The 5,835-nt window shown below is 48.1% G+C and overlaps 1 protein-coding gene across 2 annotated transcripts in view; it reads left to right on the plus strand.

Moving 5' to 3' along the window:
* Positions 1–47: 47 nt before the first annotated feature.
* LOC121674008 (neurexin-3-like) overlaps positions 48–5,835 on the plus strand; it is a 61,699-nt gene continuing 55,911 nt past the window's right edge. Inside the window, exon 1 of one of the 2 annotated variants that reach the window (XM_042047936.1) lies at positions 48–214. The gene's annotated coding sequence lies outside the window, so the exon portion shown is untranslated. Of the gene's footprint in view, positions 215–571; positions 824–5,835 lie in introns of those variants that run through there. The other variant, XM_042047938.1, reaches the window with a different exon arrangement.

Raw genomic sequence — 5,835 nt, forward strand, 5'->3', positions numbered from 1 at the left:
GGGGCTCGGGCTGCTCCGGCACCGCGGCGCGGTCAGCCCTGCGCAGCTCCGCCCGCGGCTCTCCCGGCTCGGCTCGGCACGGCCAGCCCAGCCCAGCCCAGCTTCCCCGGGACCCCCGCAGCCTCCGCGGCTGGGGCCACGCTGGAGCCCCCTGCCCCGCAGCGCAGGCGAGCCGCGAGTTGGCGCGGCGGCCGGCGCCCGCCCGGCTGCGGAGGTGAGAGGGGCGGCGGGCGGGGGGCGGCTCGGCTCGGCACGGCACGGAGGGAGCTGCCCGCCCGGCGAGCGCCGGGCGCCGGAGCTCCGCGGGTGGGTTTCTCCTCACCCTTCTCACGACAACTATTTCGGATCGTTTTATCCCTCTCCCCGTTCCTTGCTGCCCCGGCGGGGCTGGGCGCTGCCCGTCCGGGCGGAGTGGGCGCGCACCGACCCCCGGGACGCTCCGGCTGCTTTGGTCAGACTTTTTGGGAGATCGCAGTTCCCACGGCGGGGCATTTTGGAATGGAAAATTGGTGGGGGGGGGGGCTCTCGAAAAAGAAGACACTACGCTGAGTTACAGCAGGGATACCCTTAGAATGAGCCAGCTGTTTGACTAAAGCTTAAGGATTTCTTAAAAAAAAATGCTAACGAGAAAAGAAGAGAGGCTGAAGATGAAAGTTTTTTTCTTTAATATTTTTTGCCTCTTCCAAGTCTTCGGATCTATTACGGTAGCGCCTTTCCTCCCCGCCTTCCATTTGTTTGTATTAATGATTTAGTAGCCGTCTTGCCTGAAAACTTCCACCGTGAGTGACTGCTGTGGGTTTTCAGGCAGTCAGTGACCTTAAAGGTTGGTTCAATGCTTTTTTTCGTGCAAAATGTATGTGAAATAACCGCTGTATTGTTTTATTTCTTATAGTTTCTTTCTGTAAGGAAAAAAGACACCTGCTTTATAATTTAAAAGAAAACACCATTGAGTCAGGGAGTGATGTAATTCTCCTACCTAAGGGCACCGACTCTGGTGCTTTGCAGGTGACTTGTCTTTTGCTTACTCTTAAATTTATTTTAATGGTAATCTTAATGTAGCTAGGAAATAACATATTTAACAGTGCTGTTTTAAGAATTTATTTTGTTAAAATTGAACACTTCCTATTTAAAATTATTTTTCTTCCTGATTTCTGCCCCTCCTCCCTCAAAAGAAAACAATAAAAAAGATTAGGCATGGGATCAGCGGCAGAAAAACCAAAGGATTGGGGAGGCAGAAGCGGGGCTAAAAACATTGAATCGTTTATGAAAAGCACACTTTCAGCTTTTTGCTTTTCCAAGCTCTTGTTCCACCTTTCCGTGGCCAAACTATTCAACACTTCATTGCAAATAGTTTTAAGAAATTATTTCTGCTTTTTCTAAATATTATTTGTCCCTCCTGTATTTTTTACTGCCCGTAATTGTTCTGAGATAAGCACACAGCCCTCCTAAAAAGGTGAATATTAAAATGACCGCTCACCAATACCTGCTTATTGCATATTTTGAGGGGCTATTTTTTGAGGGGGCGAACTCTTAACTAGACTGGTGAAAAGTCTAAGAGAGATGTTGTGTAGGTGAGGGAAAATTTGATCACAAAAGGTTTTGTTTGCAGTGATGATAGTCAGTTATTAATTGTAACGTTAACCAAAAAGGTGTTGCGTCTGTCACTGGTTTCATTTAAAATGGTCATCAATGTTACGTTGAGCAAGTTTATATAAGGGTTAGTAGTATTTTAGGGGGAGGAGGTTGCAGAGATTATTGCTCTTGGGTTTGCAACTGAACGCACTTTATCAGCTGAATGAACTGGATTATTGTATAGATATAATTTTCCAATTCTCTATCAGTTTCTTTTCAGTATTCGTCACTTTCTTAAATGTTTCTCTCTCGCTGACAAAGTGCCTGGTTTTCGGGAGTAGGGAAATGCAGCTGGGGACGCTGGAAGTTTGGGGATAATGTGAGCAACAGGACTGTATTTATTTATTAAAAAAAAAACAAACCCCAAAGTTAGGAGGTGAGGATTCTCTTTCTGGAGCATTCGGGCACCTTCTGGTGGGGTATGTCTCTAGGCTTTTAATTATTTATTTCACTTTTGTCCTTTCAAAAATGAAGTAGAGTGAAACCAAAATGAAACAAAGTAAAATTAGAGTAAGTGTTGAAAAATAAATAAATAAAGCAAGGGAACGGCTGGAAGCCCAATACTTGATTTCATCAACCTGGTGGCAATGGCTTCTCGATAGAAGCGATATCTGCCGATATCACCCCTGTTCCATGGCTGTAGCCTGGCCTCATTTTACTCTGCGTTTCCACTGAACATGTTGACGTGCTGCTGCTTATATAAGGAGAAGAACAAATTCAAGCAGATTAGTGCTTGGGATTTTGAGATCGGCTACCCAGATCGCGTTGTGGGTTTTTTTTCCTTTCCTTGGGGGAGCTGATGGGGGAAGGCTGGAGAATGACGGGAGGGGATGAAATCGAAATGTGTGGTTGGGAGAAGATGGGGGTGATGCGGGGAGCAGCTTATTCGCATAATGTCTGCGCTGCGTCCCTTTTTCTTTTCTTTTTATAAAACCCATTATCTCTAAAAACACATTATTCTTCAGCCTGGTCTAAAAAAAAAATAGTGGGAGGGGTTATCATAGCGAGGGGGTTTGGTATGGGAGTCATTAGACCCACTGCTGCAAAACCAAGATACAGAAATCCATCTGCACCAACATTTCGGAGGGAGGGAGGGCGTAGAGAGGGGGGAAGGGATGGATTGTCTATCTTGGATTAGCGAAGTGCAGCTTTGTATTCTTCATTTTCCTCCCCATTTTCTGCCATTTTCCCCCATCCCCCCCATCCACACACCCGCTTTCTTCCTCCCAGCCCCCACTCCCCCGAAGGTTTCTTATCCCTTGACGAGAAAATTCTGTGTTACATCCTGATGGCTCTGCGGCTTTTTTTTAGTGCATCACAACAGTGGCACGATGACCTTTACTTCATGCCACACAGATTTGGGCTCCCGGTAGGACTGTGACCGCAGCTTGGGCACACTCATACACCCATAGTCATGTACCTTGGATAGTCATTGATTTAATTTCAATTTTTGCGTGTGCATCTTTGTGTGTCTGTGTGGCTGGTAAACACTGGCAGAGGGTAAGGAACGCAGTGATTGCCAAAGGCACGTCCATCCATTTCGCCAGCCCCTCTTGCCGTTCTCTTTTCCTGAACATTGTGTCACACATCATGAGATTTTGTGCCGGGGAGGGGTGTGCCCTCTCTGGATGGCAGGGGCCTGGGGGTTGGAGGGAGTGTATGCGTACTGGGGAGGGAGAAATTGTGTGGGGGGAAATGGACCTGACAATGCTAATAACATTATTTTGGTCAAATGAACGTCTGGTGATAATGATTCAGTGTAACCATCCGTGAAATACATGCTTGCGACACACTGGAATAAAGGTTACTCCAGGGAGCTCCGTCAGAGCCAGGCATGCTCGGGGAAGTGAGCTGTCCCCTTGATAGGGGAAACAAAATTCATAAGCATCCCAGGTCCCCTCCCTTTTCAATGCCTGCTTGCATGTCCGAGCTGGAGGGCATTGCGATCGAGCGAGGAGGTGGGCTGCACTGGAGCCAGGATGAAACAAAGCATTCCCGCCTCATCCTCCCGTGCCATCCTCTCTTGCCCTCTGAGCTTATCCGTACTGTTGATCCAGACGATAGAGGAATATCGCCATTTCCATGCAGTTCCTGCTGGAGCCTGGAGGGTGGTGAATTGAGAGGCGGAGAAAAGCACCTTGTGTTTCTGTTGTAGGATGTGCAGGAGAGCCATGGCTTTTCAGGTCTGAGTGGAGCAGGGAAAAGGCTGGGGTGGGGGAGTGAAGGGAGCTAAGAGTCTCTCCTTCCATCCATTGTTCCCTTCCTTCTTTCCCCCAGCTAGAACACGGGGAAGGACCCAACAAGCCTCAGTGGGTGGCTGTGGTGACCGGCACGCAGGTATGAGAGAGCTGAGGCAGTGAGAGGGAAGCTTTCCCTGCATTTCAGGATGTTCAGGACCCTCTCCAAGGCTCACAGACCTGCTCAGCACCTTCCTTCTCTGGGTGTGAAGGACTTCCTTCTTTGGTCATGGGCTGCTCACACCCAGGCCGAGGGGAGCTGTGGCAGGAAGGTGCTCCTGTGGTTCTGCTGGCTGCTACTTCTCATTTCCTCTGTGTGGCTGTGCCTACTCTGAGGTCTCCATGTTTCTGGATCTTTCCTCTTCATGAAACAATAGCAAAAGTTGAATAAATAGATCTGTCCAGAGCTACTATTGTTGTTCGCCTTTGGCTTTTCTCCTTTCTCTGACCTTGAGGTGCAGTGGTAAACTACAGCCAGGAAGATGGGGGCAGGGGTGTGTCCAGTGCCACAAATTATTGCTGTTGGTGATGCCTGGCAAGATTCCTCTGCTCTTATGGTTTTTGCTCACCAGAGCCAATCTTGCCTCAGCTGCCCAGCTTCACCAGTAGTTACTTTTTGATCTCTCCCTGCCCTCCCTCTTACCTCAATTACTTTGGAAGTGGTTGTTGTGCTGCAGCTCCTGTGCTTGCAGGAGTCTTACCATCATACAGTATCCTCAGCTGGAAGTCCAACTCCTGGCCCTGCACAAGACACCCCAAGAATCACACCATGTGCTGAGGGTATTGTCCAAACCCTTCTTGAACTCTGTCAGGCTTGGTGCTGTGAGCACTTTCCCTGGGGAGCCTGTTCCGGTGCTCAACCAGCCTCTGGGTGAAGAACCTTTTTCTAACATCCAACCTAAACCTCCCCTGACTCAGCTTCAAGCCATTTCCTCAGGTCCCTCTGGTCACCAGAGAGAAGAGATCAGTGTCTGCTCCTCCACATGCCCTCCTGAGAAATTTGTAGACTGTGATGAGGTATCCCCTGTCTCCTACAGGAGACTGAACAGTCCAAGTGACATTAGCTGTTTCTTGTAAGGCTTGTCCTCTAGGCCCTTCACCATTTTTGTAGCCCTCCTTTCAATGCTCTCTCATACCTTTTTATCCTCCTTACATTGGGCTGCTCTCTAAGATGATGTGGTGGCCATCTGAGCAACAGGAAGAATGTATTGCAGGGCCTGTGTGCCTGCTCCATCCTGTGGACACTGCCTCCCTGGTATCTCCCTGGTACCCTGAAAGAAAAAGGTGGGCCCAGGTTTTATGGTTCCTTCTTTTCCCCAGTGATTCAAGTACTAATGTGTTCTTGTGACATGGTTAGCTTGCTTTTATGAATTATTTGTTAACAGGAAAAGTTGGAAAAAGCATTTTATTGTAGGTACATTTCAGTGATTGCAATGTGAGTTTTGTAGCTCACCCTGACTGTCACACTTTGCCCTTCCTTGAGCTTTCATAGCCAACGAAGAAGAGCATTGACATAGTGCTGGAATTTACCCTGACCCTAAATGTTTTGCATCCTTGAAGTGAGAGGGGAACTCAGTTCCTGCAGAGCATTCAGGGAGTGAGAGGTGGTGCCAGGGGTAATTTGTGGTAGCAGTGATGGTGGGTTTTAAGTCCCTGTGCAAAAAGGGAGTAAATACACCTTCTCCGTCCCTTACTTTCTTCCCTTTCTAAGCAAGTTGCCAAGCCATCAAGTACAGGCAACTCTTTTTTTTGTTGTTAGGATTGGATTTAAACCCTCAACCTAGAGGACACCTTCAGACTGTACAAGATGGTTGGGGTCTTGTCTGGATTATTCCTGGGAAGGTAGAGTTTAGTTCCCTTTTTCTCGTATCAGCAGTGGTATTTTGGTGGATCTGCTGAACTTCTTTTTCTGCAGCCTCCTCCAGGGCTCTTTAGTGTATTTTTCTTGGGAAGCAGAGTGTATTTC

Source organism: Corvus kubaryi, unplaced genomic scaffold (genome assembly GCF_017639235.1).
Source record: "Corvus kubaryi isolate FWS band 111438036 unplaced genomic scaffold, C.kubaryi_AGA036_p1.0 66, whole genome shotgun sequence".
Lineage (NCBI taxonomy): Eukaryota > Metazoa > Chordata > Aves > Passeriformes > Corvidae > Corvus > Corvus kubaryi.